A 19,832-nucleotide genomic window follows, 5' to 3' on the forward strand; every position below is an offset into this window, starting at 1 on the left:
CCGATCCCTCTCCCCACTCCTGCCCCCTGACAGCTCCCCCCCAGAACTCCCAACCCCCCCCGCTCCTTGTCCCCTGACTGCCCCCTCCTGGGACCCCTGCTCCTAACTGCCCTCCAGAACCCCACCCCCTACCTAAGACTCCCTGTGCATTGTCCCCTAACTGCCCCCTCCTAAGACCCCCCCCAACTGCCCCCCAGGACCCTACCTCCTACCTGTACCCTGACTGCCCAAAACTTTCTCCACTCCCCCCAAAAAGCCCCCCCATGAACTCACGACCCCCCCCCGTTTCTTGACTGCCCCCTCCAGAACCTCCCTGCCCCTTCTCCTGCCCCCTGGCCCCCTTACCCTGCTGCTCAGAACAGGGTGTTGGGCTCTGTGTGAGCCGGACACGTGGCTGCGCTCCCCAGCACAACAAAACCCGGTCCCTGGCCCTGCACAGTGCTGCCGGAGCCGGGCTGCAGGGGAGAGCTGCCGGCTCAGAATGCAGGGCGGAGCTCCTCTACAGCTGCTCTGGAGTCCAGCCCGGGACTTCCCTGCAGCCCTCCCAGCCGCTCGCTCTGCTCTGCTCTGCCGGGGGAGGGGGGAAATCCTGGACATTTTGAGTGCTTTACAAATTCCCCCCGGATGCTATTTTTAGCACAAAAAGGAGGACATGTCCGGGTAAATCCGGATGAATGGTAACCCTAAAATAGATCCAATCATGGCCAATCTTTACAACAACACACATCGCCACTACTTCTGTTATAGGACAGCCTCCATGAGCTAACTATCACTAATAGAAAAATCAGCCAGCTTAGGCTGCTTAATGATTGCATCAGTGGTTGCATCAGTAATGAAGTCTATAGTCTCTGTTGCAATGCATTAATTCTGCAGCAGACACTACAGCATAAGCAGGGCCTCATGTATTTTCCCGGACACGTGGGAAGAAAGACAATATGCAAGGGATGTGATTTAATTAGGCCTGAACTCTATTAACTTAATTCACCTGGAACCACCCAGCAATAACTGGTACAATGTAGCTCATGATTCCCTCCTAAATTGTTTCCATTTCATGGAGGGCTGCTTTCAGTCTCCCATGCCTCCACAGCTAGTACCCAATCCATTGTTGGTACCCGAGAACTCTCCCCTTGTCTGAGCATTAAGGGGATGAGGCAAGGGGTTGTCTCCTCACTGTTACTAGACGTTAGGAGCCCCAAAACCATTCCCCAGATTCATTAGGAGATGCCTTCCCTAAGGCCACTTCCCATTCTGGTTTATCAGAAAACTGGACCCTATGGAACAAGTACTTGCACTTGCCACAGGTAAGCACCAGCAATTAGCTTGGCCACCTCCCCCTCAGGGCCGGCTCCAGGCACCAGCTTGGCAAGCAGGTGCTTGGGGCGGCCTCTCCGGAGAGGGGCGGCAGGTCCAGCTATTCGGCGGCAATTCGGCGGACGGTCCCTCACTCCGGCTCGGAGGGAAGGACCTCCCGCCAAATTGCCGCCGCAGATCACGATCGCAGCTTTTTTTTTTTTTTTGGCTGCTTGGGGCGACCAAAATCCTGGAGCCGGCCCTCATGACTAAGTCAGTTCCCTCATACGCTGCTTAAATATTGTGCTGCATTTGTAATGGAGTCTGTAGTCTCTGTTACAGTGCATTGATTCTGCAACAGGCACAAGGAGGGCCTTGTGTATACTGTGACTATGGAATTTCCCCCGGAATCTACTCTTTGAAGCAGAACCATGTTCTAGAATCTTGGGTTTCACTTTTTAAAAAGTGTTTCTAGCTCTTATGGTTGTGTAGAAGACTTTGAAAACTTGAACTGAGTGTAAATGTGGTCAATCTGAGGCTGCAGACATCCTGAAACAATAGCTCTCAGAGGTAGGAACTTTCTGATCCAGTATAAAATATTGCTAATTTTGAAAACTACAGATGGCTTTTTAAATTTCAACATTTTAGCCAGAAATGTTCAGTTGCTAATGTGCTTGTCCCATAATCCCATACTGCCTCCAAGACTCTGCCTTCTATGTGCTACTTCTAAAGGGGCATGCTATAAAATTTGGCTTCCTCAGTTTTTAGTTTCAATGAATTTGCTTCAGAATTTCCAGTCTGCCACATCAGGGGGCTAGAGACTCCAGGGACCGTGACACAGAGTTCAGGTCTAGCTTGCTGCAGATTACACAGGATGTTGATCAGAGTCAACTTGATTTAAACAACCATAATGGCGGACACCCTTGGTGCAGGCCAGCCCTTAGAATGTCAAACCGTTACAAACACAGGAGTCAGTCAATTTGCATTTAATAGTAGGCAGGGTAGTGGTTCACATGTTCACTAGCCAGTATGGATGAAAGTTGATTAAATGCTTTATCAATTCCCCGAATAACAAGTATGGTTATTTCTTGCTAGGGTGATCCTAGGATTAGAGTCAGGTCTGCAGCTTTCTGCTGCAGCAATCCTCACAGGGTCCTGATTCAGAAAACCATCGCTGTTCACAAAAGTACTTAAGCATGTACTTGAGTCCCATTGAAGTCAGTGGTTAAAATGAATGCTGAAGTGCTTTCCTCAACATTCATCAGAACTCCCTACCTCTGCATGTCTTCCGTTACATATATGGCATACAATATATATACAGCAGTGTGCACGAATACATTATTTTAATGGGCTCCCAATCCATTTATTTATAGAAAGCTACAATGAATGGATTTTAAAGAGTAGTAAATTATTCTCTCTCATATATTCATCTGCATTAATTTCAACTAGATTTCTGTGGAGTTTAGGCTTTGAAATGGTGAAGTCTTACCACCTTTGGATGCATCAAGCCTCTTAAACCAGCTTTTCCATCTGTCCTCACAACCCTACAGGTGGTATTACACATTCTGCTACCAAACATTTTTATTTTTTTTATTTTTTGTGGCTACAAATCAAGGTTTGTTTTGTTGATAAAATAAACAGCTTTGATGTCCTTCTGTTTGAGTTTCTTCTCAAGGTTGTGAATTCTTGCTGGTACTATCTGAAATGCCACTGCATGCTTCAGAAAATGCCTTATTGTCCAGGTCAGGAAAATGTTTATAGGTCTGCTAAATTCACTGGTTTGTGTACCTCACTGCTGTGTCTGTGAAAGAGAAGGAGTTTGAGGGTAACTGGAGCATGAAATCAGATGTTCTCCCAGCTATGGCCTAAGGGCTTTATCTGGGTCCCTATATTTTAAAAAATCTACAACATACTTTTATAAAATAAATTGCTGTGTTACATTGTATACCTGATATCTTTGCTTTCACTTTTCTTTGCCAGCTTTTTTGCTTAAAGTTCCCACGCTGCACATTTTAAAGGATTAAAAGTGAAGTGCAAAGATTTTACAGAAAACTTCAAAAATTGCTTGTTACATTCAAAAGAAGAAAAAATAGTCTGTCTATGTAAAGAAAGTATTTTAAACAGCATTAATTTAAGTGTTCTCACTAAGATCATGAGAAATCTGAGTTTCGTGCCACCCAATTTATTTGGTAAGGTGAGTGAACATCACAATCCCCATAAACACAGATTGCTAGAGTTCTTCCATTTTGAATTCCAATTTTCATTTTCATAGATTTCTCCAAAAATTTCCTTTTGTACAGAAATGTTCCTGCTAGATGTTAAAATAAAATCATATGAGCATTTTTTCTATTTTATTTACCATTTCTAGATACATCATTCATATTGAAATCAAGGTTCATATTTCATATAACATTTGATAACAGCCTATGGGGAAGAGAAGGGAAAGCATTTAGGACACACTTAAGTGTCTAAAGTTAGGTATCTATATCTGACTTAGGCACTTAAATAGCTGGCTTGATTTTTGGATAGGAAGAGTACCCACAATTCTCTCTAACTTCAGTGGTAATTATGGACACTCAGCACACTGCTGAAATCAGGTAATTCATGACACTAAACTGGGGGGAGAGATAGATATGCTGGAGGGTAGGGACCAGAGTGACCTAGACAAATTGTAGGATTGGGCCAAAAGAACTCTGATGAGATTCATCAAGGACAAGTGCAGAGTCCTGCACTTAGGACAGAAGAATCCCATGCACTGCTACAGGCTGGGGACCGACTGGCTAAGTAGCAGTTCTGCAGAAAAGGACATGGGGATTGCAGTGGATAAGAAGTTGGATATGAGTCAGCAATGTGCCCTTGTTGCCAAGAAGGCTAACGGCATATTGGGCTGCATCAGTAGGAGCATTGCCAGCAGATCAAGGGAAGTGATTATTCCCTTCTATTCGGCACTGGTGAGGCCACATCTGTAGTATTGAGTCCAGTTTTGAGCCCCCCACTACAGAAAGGATGTGGACAAATTGGAGAGAGTCCAGTGGAGGGCAACAAAAATGATCGGGGGGCTGGGGCACATGACTTACGAGGAGAGGCTACAGGAACTGGGCTTGTTTAGTCTGCAGAAGAGAAGAATGATGGGGGATTTGATAGCAGCCTTCAACTGCCTGAAGGGGGGTTCCAAAGAGGATGGAGCTCGGCTGTTCTCAGTGGTGGCAGATGACAGAACAAGGAGCAATGGTCTCAAGTTGCAGTGGGGGAGATCTAGGTTGGATATTAGGAAACACTATTTCACTAGGAGGGTGGTGAAGCATTGGAATGGGTTACCTAGAGAGGTGGTGGAATCTCCATCCTTAGAGGTTTTTAAGGCCCGGCTTGACAAAGCCCTGGCTGGGATGATTTAGTTGGTGTTGGTCCTGCTTTGAGTAGGGGGTTGGACTAGATGACCTCCTGAGGTCTCTGCCAACCCTAATCTTCTGTGATTCTTATATGATTCTTTGGTCACGTCATCTAAGCTTGCCTGCAATTCTCACAATTGCTACCCATTCCAAGCTCATCAACTGAAGATCAGAGGTGGATACAGAGTGGCTTCTCTATTAGTTGGATTTGTTGCTTTTTGAATCATAATATTATCTTCTAAAACTCTTTGATGATGCATGTTTGGCAAGTTTTTTTATCCAACAGATATCTGAATAGTTAAAATCCCTCATGGGTATAGGATCATGCACGTTAGTACACTGAAGAGCTGGTTTGTTGGTTGGTGGTGTTTTTTGTTTTTATTATTTGTATTGTATCTTTCTGTGCACCACCATTCTTGTTCCTTTGTTTCCTCTTATTTTTCTCCATATAACCTTTCCCTAAGAATTTCTTTATTACACTCATCAGATTCAGGCAGATTCTTATTTTTCACCTACATTTTAACAAAACTCTAGGCCCCAACTATGGATGTTACATTTCTACAGGCAAGTGCTTCCTCACGGGAGTTATCCCTTCAAAGGGAGTGGGATGATAGATGTAAGTGCTCGATAATGTGGATATGGTTGTTCTGTAATAAAGCCCTTAGGTTATAAAGCATGTGCAGTGGCTACCCTTGCAGTAACATCCCAGAATGTCTTTACAGGGAAGTGAGGACTCAGAGGGAGGGTTCCAGTTCTCTGAATGAAGTATAATGCTGAGGTTAGAAATGACACTGCTGAACTTGCTGGGGTCTTGTGCTAGGAGTGCAGTTAGTTTACTCTAGGTGTTGAGTATCACTGTGTGTATGGAAAAATGGAAACTGAGTAGAGTCTAGAAAAATATGGTGAGTGGGGGATTAGAAAGAAAGGTTAAATCTGATTCTGTGTAAAATAAGAAAATCAAGTATCCCTAACAAGATGAATTAACGGAATCAAAAATCCATTCGGGCTGTTTCTGTCAAATACGTCATATCAGGCCTGAACCAGAGCCCATTGAAGTCAATGCAAAGACTCCCACTGACATCTGTGGGCTCTGAATCAGGCCCTTACATCTTGTCATGTATAAATCTTATCTTAATTTTGCACAACAAAAGATTGAAAAGTGAATTTTGATCTTGAGGATAGTTCTGCCAAGAGCCAAATGCCTTCATAACTCTGTCCCTATAAACCAGCAGAAAGAAAACCAGTCTGATTCCTTTTGTGGTAACATTCATTTAGGAATAGTGAGTAAATTAAAAGCTGGTGGAACTCCCTGGACACTTTTCTTTGGTGTTTCATTTACTTAACCTTTTTCAATTATTTTTCTATTATAAAAATTAGTCCCTTTTTATCTGACTCTAGCCAACTTGTGATGTGGCATTTCGCTGCACCATAAGTCATAGGTTGATATTGTATGGAGCTGAGCTTAATCTGCATAAAGACCAGGTTCTGCCATGCCATCGCATGCTGGAAGTAAGGGTGCTGGGGGTGAGACAGCACCCTCTGGCTTGAAGTGGTTTCCATTATATACAGGGTTTACAGTTTTGGTCAATGGCTTTCAGCACCCCCCACTATAAAAATTGGTTCAGTGCCACTGTTTGCCATCCTTACTCATGAGTAGTCCCAAACTTAAGATACTTCCACCTTTGCTCATGTGAAATAGTATCATACTCTGTGATTTGTCCCATTTTCTTCAACAGCACTACTTGTGGAGTAAGGTACTACCAGATTCTACTAAGATGGCTCAGCATGATGAGAGAGCAAATTCTGGGCCAGAGGGTACTACCCACTATAAGAGCGGCAGAACCAGATGCATAAGCAGCTACAGTCTTTTGTATCTCGCTCTCTATGGTACTTATGTGGCCCCTATTATCTGAGAACCTCACAATCTTTAATGTATTTATCCTCATAGCACCCCTCTGAGGCAGGGTAGTACTATTATAACCATTTAGAAGATGGGGAAATGGAGGCACAGAGCAACTAAGTGACTTGCCCAAGTTCCCACAAAGTCAATGGTAAAGCAGAGAATTGAAACAGGTCTCATGAGTCCGAGGGCAGCACCCTGCCTCTGGAACTTCCTTCCTCTTTTTGTACATGAGTGAGAGGAGAATTCCAAATGAATGTAAAAACAGAGAATATATAAGAAGATTTTTTTTATAGTTGACAAGCCTTTGTTTTGCAAGAATAGTTGTATATGTCTGCATTTATCTAGTTTATCTAGTGAGCTACAGATGGTTAAAAATTAATCCATGTACTTGATTAATTGTATTCAGCCAACTTTACAATGGACGAACCTACCAAATGGCATATACAAGCTTCAGGCATGAAGTTGAAATGACGTTAAGCTTTTTCTGCCCAGCTGGATGGATTTTTTTAAGGCTCTCCCTACCTTTTAGGAAACAGATACTGGATCTCTATCAGCCAGTGCTGGTTTGATACTTTTCTTAATGTTGGAAGGAATCTGGGTCATGGAAGATGAATGAGACTAGCGATGCAGTTTAGAGCACAGTTTCTTAGTGATGTGAGGGCTGGGATTCAGATTCAGAAAGCACAACAACTGCTGAAGGCTCCGTGAGGCTCGGAGCAAGAAGTTGTAGAATCACAAGTGACAGTTCACTGGAAAATAAAGTTCTTTTGGAGGGTTTGATGTAATTGTATCTTTATTCTGAGTCAGATACCTCTGTTGTTGTTAAGGATTCTCCAGAGCCCTCCTAGGGCTACATCAGGCAGAGTAGCAGTATAATAAAAACAAGACTGCACCTTGCAGGTGTAGAGCAATGGCACACAGATTACTCCATTCTGAAATAAGACTGCTATATTTGGCCCCATTTGCCCCCCCCCCCCAAGCTTGAAATGCACAGCCCTAGAGGAATTATACAGATCCATCTTATCATCTAAGCGGTCAGGTACAGTTTGATTCTTGCCTGATTCAGATAAAATTCAAGTTATCTTCTCCAAGGCCCTGATATTGTTCCCATTAAAGTCAATGGAAAAACTCCTGGGGCAGAATCAGGTCCTAATTTGAGGATTTCTCCATTAGATATTAGGGACTTTGTCTTATATAGACAACTATGCCCCCCCATCTTCAACCCCCAAAAAGGGTCCCAATTTTTCACACTTGTCTGGTCACCCTAAGTAAAGTATCATTGCAACTCTCAAATTATTACTCCAGCTGAGGTACCTAGCATCTTCAGCTCTATTAAGTGAGTCTCTTGTCTAAATATGTGGAGATATTTTGTGCAGATTTACACCATCCAGCCGCGTTCACTTCAAAAGACCCCATGGAGTCAAATTTTGCACTGAAATCCTGTCCAATCTATTGAAGTCAATAAGGTATAAGTTAGAATCTGCAATTTTACAGTAGATACATTTAGGGCCAGATCATTAGTTGGCGTAAATCAGTGCACTGTAGTCCTTTGAAGTCAATGGAGCTATGCTGAAATACTCCAAATCAGGATCTAGTCCATAGTAATAATGTCTATTGATTGAAAGAAGTTTTAAACCTTCACCTATAGTACTTCTATAGCACAAATGACAACATTTTGATTTTGCAATTAGAGTGGGAAATGCAATAATAACTTGCACACATAGGTAACTTCATATTCAGTGCCCCCATGAAATGTGCACTTTTCATAGCCTTGTTGAATTGCTAGTTGCTTCATTTCTTTTGTGGGAGGAAAGGCTAAGAGGTTAATAGTGAAACTAGTCTGTCAGAATGAGTACGTTGATTTGCTGACTTACCTGACTCTATGGAAGTATTGTACACAGCACACACACACACACATTTACTTGCACAATTAAATAAAAAGCACATCATGATGCTTTGTGGTTTTAGGAAAGACTCAAATTAAATTGTACTGTACTAGTGTAACTTTACCCATTATTTATCGGAAGACTTATAGCATCTATTTCTTTGTACCATTGGTTACCAATTTGCTCCTTAAATGTACTTAACAGTTTGTACAGATTTCTGGAGGAAGTGCTGCAATGTGGAAAGTTTAATATTTTAGACAAATACTAGGTTTATTTACACTCTCTATATTATGGCTTCATTTAAAAAGCACACAAAAATATACAGGCAACAACAACAAAAATCCAGTAGCCAGAAATTTTAATGTGAGCACTCTTAAGGATAACTGCAAGGAAGTTTATATCTTCATACAAAACAAAACAAAAAACATCCCCAAACAAATAGAGGAGGAAAGTGATTTATCCTTAGGCTGTATCCTACTGGTAGGGAAAGGATGAACTTGTGGTTAAGGTAATGGACTGGGACTCGGTAGATCTACATTCTGTTTCTACCACAGACTTCTTGTGTACCCTTGGGCAAGTCACTCTCAAGCTTGTCTCTTTCTGCCTTAATTTCACAGCTATAAAATTGGGACAGTACTTCCTTTCTCCAACCCTTTGTCCATCTTGTCTATTGAGATTGTAAGCTCTTTATGTTTGTACAGCACCTAGCACAAAGGCTTTTTGATCTCAGTTGGGGCCTCTAAGCACTACTGTAATAAAAACTAAATACACTTTGAAAAGAACACCATCTTCTTAAAAGTCATGCTTGCATTTGAAACTTTTTACCTACTCTTGTTACAAATAGCAGCTAATATTACAGTGAGTTTGAGAGATTAGAGAAAACATTATGTTCTCTCCTTTTTTTCCTGCATGTTCTCTGTGCATTTTACTACACATGGGACCTGATTTTAAGAAGAGATGAGTCTTCCTAACTTCAACTGAAATCAATGAGGGTTGTGGGTGTGAGCACATCTGAAAATCAGATCCTTTATCACAGTGTTTCCCAAACTTGGGACGCCGCTTGTGTAGGGAAACCCCCTGGCGGGCCGGGCCGGTTTGTTTACCTGCCGCATCTGCAGGTCCGGCCAATCGTGGCTGCCACTGGCCGCGGTTCGCTGCTCCAGGCCAATGGGACTGCTGGAAGCGGCAGCCAGTATATCCGTCGGCTTGCGCCACTTCCAGCAGCTCCCATTGGCCTGGAGCAGTGAATCGCAGCCAGTGGGAGCTGCAATCGGCCGGACCTATGGACGGGGCAGGTAAACAAACCGGCCTGGCCTGTCAGGGGCTTTCCCTACACAAGCGGCATCCCAAGTTTGGGAAACACTGCTTTATCGCTTGTCTGTGTCACTCTCCCTACCTGACCTGACAAGGCCAGTTTGTCAGTTTCCCCTTTTGTTTGTTTGGGTCTTTTACATAGCAACAGAGGAGAATTAAAAAAAATAAAAATAGGAAAATATGATTGTATTGATTCAATAATTGGAAGAGGAACCCAGGAGAAGTGTAATTCCTGAAATTGCTTTTAATTCATTTTAAACATTGATTGGATTTCAAGATTATCACATCCCTTTAAGGGCCAGTTCCTGAAGTCCTTACATTAACTACAAGGATATAGTCCTAAAGGTAAAGGATGCTCTTTGAGTTCAGTAGGCTTTGAATCAAGTCCCAAGTGGCTACAGTATTGCAACTGCTTTCACTGTTAAACTGTTCATGGCTCAGCAGTAGACCTGGTTGAAAAAACAATGTTGTGAAACATTTCAAAGATGTTTCTGTTTTGCAGGAAAATAGACCCATTTTCTGTCTTTGGGAAAATTTCCTGCAATATTCAGTACACAAAAAAAGTTGATGACTGAAAACATTTTTGATAAAAAAATTTAAAATATCACAGAAAAGTTTGGGAAAAGTGTTACATGTTCATGTTTATAATTTTTCCAAAAAGATAAAAATAAAATAACTGAAAAATGGCCTTTTTTAAAAGAAAAAGAAACATTTTGTGCAAAAAATGTACACTAGTTGTACCCAGCATTATTGGAATGTGGTTTCCAGGCAAAACTAGTTTCCCCCAATATTTTCCAGGTCATAGGCAGCACTAGAATTGTAATGGAATTCAGTGGAATATAGTTAGAAAAGAAATCTGAGAGCCAAACATCCCACAGTTCCAATGGGATGGTCTGACGTGATGAGCACCACTTCTGACGCTAATTCTGATCCATTACAAGGCAGTGTTGGTTTCAGCCTCTGACCCCTTTCAACCTTCTTGAGGGCTGTGCTCTCTCCTTCACCAGTTCAATCCCCACCCCAATGGTGCTGGGAGAAGCACCAGTGAGAATATTGGGGGGGGGGAGGGTGGCCTAGTAATTATTTCCCCCCATTTTCTCCATTGGTCACAATAGGCATTTAGCTGTTTCAATCCAGTGTCCCTGGTGGTTCTGTCCACAAAACCATCATCTTGGTACAAATGCTAGTCTGCTCACAGTCGATTCTGAAAAGGAAGATCAAAAATATAGCAGTGCCGGAAGATTCATTGCTAAAGCTGGGTGGTGAGACTTGCAAAACAAATTTTTAATATCGTATCTACTTAAGTATAGCTCTCAGTCTCTCACTTCATGAATACTGGAAATATTCAAAAGGAAAAAGCAAACAAAGATGTGGTCTTTCTTTTGATTCAACATAGAATTGCTAAGTGTACATCACAGTGTCAATAAATACCACTGTAATTGTTTCATACAGCATCCTATACATATTCAGTCTTGCTAGCTAAGTATTTTCATTCTTTTTTATTACATTCCCTCATCTACAGAGGATGTTTATGACTGTGGACAAAAACCAGCATTTTGCAGTTGTAATAAATATTAAGTCAGAATTAGATCTGCTCCCCTCTTGCAGGCATATTTCATGTATTCACAAATACTCCCTGAAAGACCCACTTCATTGTATTTCCAAAGATTACCAGTATCTTCATGTTGGAAACCCTGCTTTCTATCATATAAGGGGCCTGTACAACTAAAAATAATTAGAAATGCAAATTTGGTGAAAAGAAGTTAATCAGGAAACTACATGACTGCTCTAGAGAAGTTGTGGTTTAGCACCAAGATAGGGCTGATTACTTGAGCATGTGGGTGCTATAGTAACCCAGTTTCACCATTTGGAAGAGCTTAAGCTCTAAACCACAGTACACTGCACCCTCTTCCTTTTTAGTAGGGTTCTGAAGAAGAAAAACAGAAGTAAACAGAATGAGAGAAACCACAGAGCAGCAAAGGCGTTGTTAGCTGTAGTTATACAAGCAGTCTATTATACTTGCTCTAAGCCTGTGAAGATGATGGATGACATTAAGTTTAATGTATAAGACAACTGACAGACTTGCTTTTCCTGTATATCTGATAATAGGTGGGATTCTTAAGAAATTATGATTCTAGCAAAGCTTTGTTTTTAGTTTAGAATAATTATGTGCGTGGCAAAACTTAAATTTGGATTGCTGCATTTCTTTTTTGTATTTCTTTAAGGGTTTGGGGGGAGATTCTCAGGAGAGCTGATTGGGAATTTTCCAGTTGAATGATTTTCTGTCAGAAAATGCAGTTTCTTCAAAATTGAAGTTTTCTCTGGGAAAATTTTGATTCTTGCCAAAAAGTGTTGATTTTCTATCTGGCAAATCTAAGTGAAATATTTCATTTTTGGTTGGCTCAAACAAATCAACCGAATCAGAACGCTCATATTTTGAACTGACCTGAAAGGCTTCGTTTTGGATCAGTTCAACAGAACTTTAGTTTAGCATTTCCTTTGTGTAGTATTGTCAGATGAGACATGTAATTTCAGTCCTCATTATCTCCCTGAGGGCCAGGTTCCCTGGAGGACTACATATCCCATAATGCAGTGTGGGTCCATGCTGTGCAGTGCCTCATGTGAGTCACATGACTCTGGGTGCATTAGGGGAGATGTAGTCTGGCTAAGTTATGTTTAGACCAGCAGATCATACCTCTTGTTCATAGAGGTGAATGCCATCATCAGGTTCCTGATACAACTCCCATAAGATAATGTACCACTATGAGTAAATGCAGTTTAATATTGAACTGATTTGAAACAAAGTGGTTTTGGACAGTTAATAAACCAACATGAAACATTTCAATTTTGGAATGTCAAAATGTTTTGCTTCAATCAAAAATGTCAACATTTTTCAGAATTTCCTTTACATGATTTTCAAAATTTCAGTTTTTTGTCCCAATTTGGGATGAAAACAAATGGTGAAATGTCAGAATTTATGTCAACTTTAATTCTCAGCTGGTATAAACTGGTGGTGTTCCATTGACTTGAATGGATCTATACTGATTTCCATCAGCAATTGGCAACAGGTCTCGGCACAGAATGGCTTGGAACAAAATGGAAAATATTTTTCAAAACAATTCATGATAAAGAATAAAATCTAACTATAATAGTCCTGAACCCCAAACACTTTTGCATGCAAGTAACTTTATACACCTGATTAGTTTTATTGCGTTTGATGGCGTTCCTCACCATATAAAGTGTTCACAGTATCAAGGCCTGTGTTTATACAGGCTTATTTGTAAAGTAGCACCAATCTCTTAACTTCCTTCACAAAGAAACAGTAAAGTCTCAGGGCCCCATTCTCACTTACTCTAAGGCTCTTTACACCAGGCTGACAGTGTAAAGGGGCCTTAAAGTGGGTGTAAATTACATCTCATCCCACTTGAAGTTTAAAAATAATTCAAAAGAGGCCTGCTAGAAGCAGTTTCTAAGGCTTCTCGCCTTACTCACCCTCTCCCTCCCACCAGTTGTTCCTCTCTGAGTTGCAATTCACTGCTGGCGTGCAGCAGAGCTGACTAATGTCCAAATCTATTCTGTTTTCTAGAAGACCCACACAAAGAGCTTCACTCACTCCTTCAAGTAGGTCACATCCTGCTGCTTCCTCTGCAGATGTGGAAGGCTCTGACCCTGAAGAAGTAATGCAGCCTACTTTCTGCAACCCCAACTCACTCCAGAGCGCTCCTCAGTGGGGGCTCCTGTGTTACAACGTGCTAGACATTTGAGGGGTGCTGGGGAAGAGCAGAGGTGGGGATTTGCAACTATGCAGAATCTCTGACCATTTTCCCCTGTGGAGGGGGAAGTCACATCAACTGCCAGTGCTACTGCAGCCTTTAGACTGAGGGGCTCCAAAGCCTGTAGGGAAGGGTAACTTCCCCTTCCCTCTCCCCACACCCAAGAATCACAGGGCATAGCCCAGTCACTTTGGCTTCACGACTCAAGGAACTGAATTAAAGTAGTTAAAAGCCAAATATGCCATTGGTGTTAGGGGGCCCAACTTCATTGGCTCCTTGTGCTTGTGTGCAGCAGGGAATGCAAAATTGTTGCAATTCAGCATCAGTATGTACTGAGGGGATAATCCTGGGTGGCAGTAACCTTGAAGACTAGGCACAGTCCTTTGCATAGAGCCATAGTAAATCTCAATCTACTTGTGCGCCCGTAAAGTAAGAAAGGGGGTGGAGAATGCACATGTCTTGTGAGACATGGATTTAAGTGCTCAGAGTAATCTGATAGCTAAGCAGCATTGTTTTCAATTTTTAATGCAGAATTGCATCTCTGTCCTGCTTGTGAGATTTCTCTTGCACATACACATAATACCCCACACTTGTATTGGGCAAGATTAATCCCTAAACATGTTATTCTGAATCTTTTCAAGCTTTTTTGGTTTGAATTGTCCTTGGATGATGTGTTACATCTGTCAAATTAGTCTGATGCAAAGAATTTGTACGTTGTCTTTTCTGAATGGACAGAATTGTAAGTAGGTTATTTGAGTGACCATTGAACAGTATATCAGGCCCATAGTCATGGTTCCAAGAAAAAAGCTGTTGTTGCTGTTTCTGAATGCAGCTAGTACATCCTAAAGTTCCAGGGATTTCAAACACTAGACTTTTCTTTAGCCTACCGGTAGTTTCTTCACAGCAGTCCTTGAATTTGCTCATCTTGTTTAACATTTCAAAGGTCTCTTTAAAATACAGTAGTCCTGCTTTTCCCTCTTTGGGCCTGGGTGTCTAACAGTTTCTAAAGGAAAGGACTGTCAGCTCAGATGTTCTGGATTTATAACTTTGGGAGTCTGCCTTCCCCATCTAAAGCCTTTTCCAAAAAGCAGCTGCAATTGTGTCCACCAACTAGTGGCCAGACATTGGAGTGAACTAAAGCAATTAGCCAAGTCTTCCATCCGTTGGCTGGACTTGCTGTGAATGTGCTTTCTGCAAATTACCTGAATAAGTATATAATCTGGACCATCATGGTTAATAGGCTGAAAATCTATCAGGTGAGCCAAGAGGGGGAGGTCTACACATGTCTTAGTTAGAGGAAACTCTTTGCATACCTTACATTTTCCTCCCCTTCCAGGAGCTATATGTATGAGTCTATAACTTCCACATCATCTCAAAAATTATTTAAGGTTTGATTAAGTCTGAGATTTCAGTAAAGGTTTGGGATGCTCCCTATTTCATCCAGACTGGGTTGCCAATCCCTTAATGTCTCAGTGATTGTCAGACTTTCTTACAACATATTGTACTTTTTGTATTCAGAACAACTTACATGTAGAGCTTTGGAGATATCCTTTAGTTTCATTCCAGCTACGAATTTTAGAAACATGCTTGCTGATTGATATGACCAGGGGCAGAAAGTTGTGACTTCAAGGGTGATTTTCTAGTACAATCACTGAACTATTTTGAATTGCAGTGGGCCACATTGGGAAAAGTAAATTCATGTTAACAATACATGTATTGGTATTGGAGTAATGTGATTTTTTATTTTGAAGATCAAGTGCTCTGTGATCTCCATTTTCATCTTTTTAAAAGGAGCTATTCAATTTGTCTGGTATCTCACAACAGGATTATAATAGGAGATACAACTGCACAATGTTTGAGAGTTTTTTGGTGTTATGGTGCCATCTACTGAGTTAATACTAACTGCATCTTATTCTGCTACTATAATAAATTAAATTAAAAAGAAAATACGAGGCATACAGAATGTTTGTCATAAAATTGCCACAAAAATCTGTTCAGAGAACGATACAAGAAAAGGAAAGATAGCACTGTTACCATCATCTGTAGTAAAGCTGTTTAATAATAATACTTAGCAGTAGTCATCATCAAAGAGATTTACAAACAATTAATGAATCCTTCAAACATCCCTGCATGGTAGTTAAGTTAGTACCATTTATTCCACATTTTTTAGTAGCATAGAGAGGTTAAGGGATCTGCCCAAGTCACAAAAGGAGCCAGTGTCACAGCGAGGATTAGAACTCGGTGATTTCTGGTTCCATCTTGTGCTCAGATCAACAGATCATACCTCTCTTGAAGCACTACATCTTAGAGTGTCTGACCATATCTTCATCATATTTACACTGTAGATGGATGAATAGAGAGAACAACTCATTGTAAGCATTTCAGTACCTTCTAAATAGAATTTCACTTTGACCTGGTGTGCAACTCCTTATTCAGTTTCTGCAAACATGCATTCAAATGAAGTTTTACCTTTACTACGAAAGTTCAAAGAATGTGAAATTTGGGTTCAAGGCTAAGACCAAATTAATGCATTGAAACAAAATTAGATTTGGGAATAGTTTATGAAGGGTAAGTAATCTGGGTTGAAAGTGACCAAACCATAGAGCTCAAATATTTAATTTAAAACATTTAAAGGCATATTCTAAGTGAAGGGCTCATGGCCAATCTATAGGCCCAAATTTGCTGTCTTATCTCATAAGATTTCCAGTTTTGTTCATGTATTTGCATGTTTACAAATGTTAATAAAGTAGATGCCTATCCATAAGCAGTAGATATGCATGCTCAGGTGATTTGGATAGTTCAGATGAGCATCCATACTTTTGGATATGTGTCTGTACCCAATCTCTGAGCTTGGTGAGGTTCAACCATTACTGCCTTAGTAGCAGTGAGACATGTAGGTGGTTTTGGAGTATCTATGGTGGTGCTGTATGGTCGATAACAGGAATGAACCCACTAGAAAAACCCAACTCGTACACATTAGTACTAGGATGGCTGTTTCAGCATTATCTTTCTACCAGTTTTATTTTAGTTCTAGATAATACATCTGCTCTAATACACTAATACACCTCTGGTTTCTTTCTATCTCATTTTTTTAATGTATGTGAGCTTTTTCAAAGTTCCATCAGGCTTTTGGCTACTTAGCAACTGAGCATTTTCCTGGGGCGCCTAATTTAAACTCGGTGGCTACATTTTTGGGGTTTTTTTAAACTGCCCAGATGGATTGTGGAACTTGTAGCATCTTTTGAGCAGCTGAACTATTATGATGTTGCTTGTCAGGCCATTGAGGAGAAATCCCCTTGAGGCCCTGAAGGTCTGCCTATGGTGAGCTTCTGTGCTGGAGACTAGAGACCAATTTTGACCCTGGCATGTCAGCAGGTCGCAAGCATGTGTATCCCTTATGCTATCCTTGTCTTCTGTTTCAGTTGTGATGGTTGATTTGTTTTAAAGGGGTGAAGGAGTTTGTATTCAAAGAGGTACAGACATCATAGTTATGAAGCATCATGTGGGGAAGGTGAAGTAAAGAAGAGATAATAAGCAGTGAGGTGCTAGTGGAGAGACACAGAATGCAGCCAGCAAATTAACAGGATGGTGGTGTAATGAAGAAGCACTGGCTGAGAAAGGGAGAGAGCTGCCAGCAGAGAAATATTGAACATGTGGAGTCTTGCTGTTTGCCAAAATTATGGCATTCTATAATAGAACCAGAGATGTTACAAGGCATCAGGGGCTCTTTTAGGATGTGTCTCGGGGCTTCTGTTAAGAGTGGGAGCTTCTTGAGTATCTTTTGGGACAGAACAATGAGTGAGAGGCGCAGTGATGAAGACAATTCAGTGAGTGTGTGTGTGTAAGGGGGAGATAATAAAGCCTTCAGATGTGAAGGACTGAGCCTTAAGTGGCATTTTGGTTGTTATTGTTCTTTTCCAAATTGTGCTCATGCTGCTGTTACTTGACGTGCTCATGTAACCCCCCCACACACCTTCTGGGTGTGGTGCTCTGTCCCAGCTAGTGGCACCAAGACCACTTAGAGAGAAATTAATGAGTCTGCTCTACAGCCTTAGCTAACAGTCAGTTGGCTTTTAGCTCTTGCAGTAGAGACCCATGCACTGAGCTCCCGAGGTCCCCGTTTCGATCCTGCCCGCTGACGACCGGGATCTGTCGGCGTTACACTCAGCCAGGGTCATTTATTTCTGTCTCCCTCCCTCATAATACTAATTTTACTGAATTCAAGGCTCTTAGCCTAATACACCTACAAAGGCCTAAGGGCACCTATTGTCATCTGCATAAAGCACTGTATTCATTGATGAAACCTGTCCTACAATACTGGCTCCAGTTTTGGTGTCCGCATTTTAAAAAGGCTGTTGAAAAATTTGGAAGGGTGTGGAAAAGAGACACATGAAAGATTTGAGGACTGGAAAAAATGCCTTACAGTGAGAGACTTAAAGAACTCAATCAGTTTCACATGTCAAAAAGGAGATTGAGAGGAGATTTGAGTATTGTGTAGCGGTATCTTCACAGGGAGAAATTACTGGGTACTAAATGGCTCTTTAATCTAGCAGAGAAAGGCATAAGACCCAATGGCTGGAAGCTGAAGCCAGACAAACTCAAAGTAGAAAGCAAGCACAATCTCTTAAGAGTAATGGTGACTAGCCATTGGAACAAACATTGGAAGAAACAAAGGGAAGTGGTGGAGTCTCCATCTCTTGATATCTTCAAAGCAAGACCGAATGCCTTATTGGAAGATATATATGTGAATTTAGGCATGTAAATATGGAACTTGACTTTCAGAGCTGCTGAGGGTCCACAGCTCCAGTGAAGTCAGAAAACATTATGGGTGCTCAAGAGGTCATTTAGTCCAGGCCCGTGCACTGAGACAGGTTCCCCCTCAGTCTTCTTTCCTCAAGATAAAACATGCCCACGTTTTTTAACCTTCCCTTATAGATCAGGTTTTCTAAACTTTTAACATCTTTTGTAGCTCTCTTGTGGACTCTCTCCAGTTTGTCCACACCTTTTCTAGACTGTGGCTATGTCTAGACTATGTCCCCAAACTGGACATAGTGCTCCAGCTGAGGACTCACCAGTGCTGAGTAGAGTGGAACAATTGCCTCCTGTGTCTTACATGTAACACTCCTGTTAATACTCCCTAGAATATTAGTTTTTTTTCCTGCATCACATTGTTGATTCATGTTCAATTTGTAATCCAGTATAATCCCTAGCGCCTTCTGAGCGGTACTACTGCCTAGCCAGTTATTCCCCATTGTCTAGTTGTGTATTTGATTTTTCCTAAGTGTAGTACTTTACACTTGTCTTTATTAAATCACATCTTGAGTTCAGACCAAGTTTCTAATTTTTCAAGGTTATCTTGAATTCTAATTCTATCCTTCAAAGTACTTGCAACTCCCTCCATCTTAGTGTCATCCACACATTTTATAAGCATGCTTTCCATTCCGTTATCCAAGTCATTAATGAAAATGTTGAATAGTACCGAACACAGGAGAGACCCCTAGGGAACATGTCCCCCGATCTGATAGTGAACCATTGATAATTACTTTTTGATTACAGTCTTTTGACAAGTTGTGCGCCCATTTAAAGTAATTTCATCTAGATGAAATGTCATGGGACAGTGTCAAAAGCCTTACTAAAATCAAGATATATCCCCTCTGTGGCTTCTACCCATGCACTAATCAAGTAACCCTGTAAAAGCAGGAAAATAGGTTGGTTTGGCATAATTTGTTCTTGACAAACCCATGTTGTCTATTACTTACAATCCTATTATCCTTTAGGTGCTCACAAATTTATTGTTCCAGTATCTTTCCAGGTATCAAAATTAGGCTGACTAGTCTATAATTCCCCAGGTCTTTCCCCCCCGTCCCCAGTTTTTAAACATAGGTACTATGTTTGCCCTTCTCCAGTCCTCTGTGATGTTACCCATCCTCATGAATTCTCAAAGATAATCACTACTGATTTCAAGATTGCTTCTGCTGGTTCCTGATGTACCTGAAGGTGAATTTCATCAGACCCTTGCTGACTTGAATACATCTAACTTATCTAAATATTCTTTATCCTGTTCTTTCCCTATTTTGACTTGCTTGCTATGTCCCTTGTTGTAAATATTAATTGTGTTAAATATTTGGTCACAATTTGCCTTTTTTAGTGAAGGCTGAAGCAAAATAGGCATCAAACACCTCTGCCTTCTTGTTGTGTATATATAATATAAGAGAGCATCGTGAAGTTATCCCACTGTAATCAATGCTGTAATAAGAAATATGGTCCTCGCTGGAAA

The 19,832-nt window shown here is 41.2% G+C and overlaps 1 protein-coding gene across 3 annotated transcripts in view; it reads left to right on the forward strand.

The window, feature by feature from the left end:
- The window catches only part of PTPRC (protein tyrosine phosphatase receptor type C), a 124,257-nt gene that overhangs the window by 27,290 nt on the left and 77,135 nt on the right, over positions 1–19,832 (forward strand). The window lies entirely within an intron of this gene.

Source organism: Malaclemys terrapin, chromosome 8 (genome assembly GCF_027887155.1).
Source record: "Malaclemys terrapin pileata isolate rMalTer1 chromosome 8, rMalTer1.hap1, whole genome shotgun sequence".
Taxonomy (NCBI): Eukaryota; Metazoa; Chordata; order Testudines; family Emydidae; genus Malaclemys; species Malaclemys terrapin.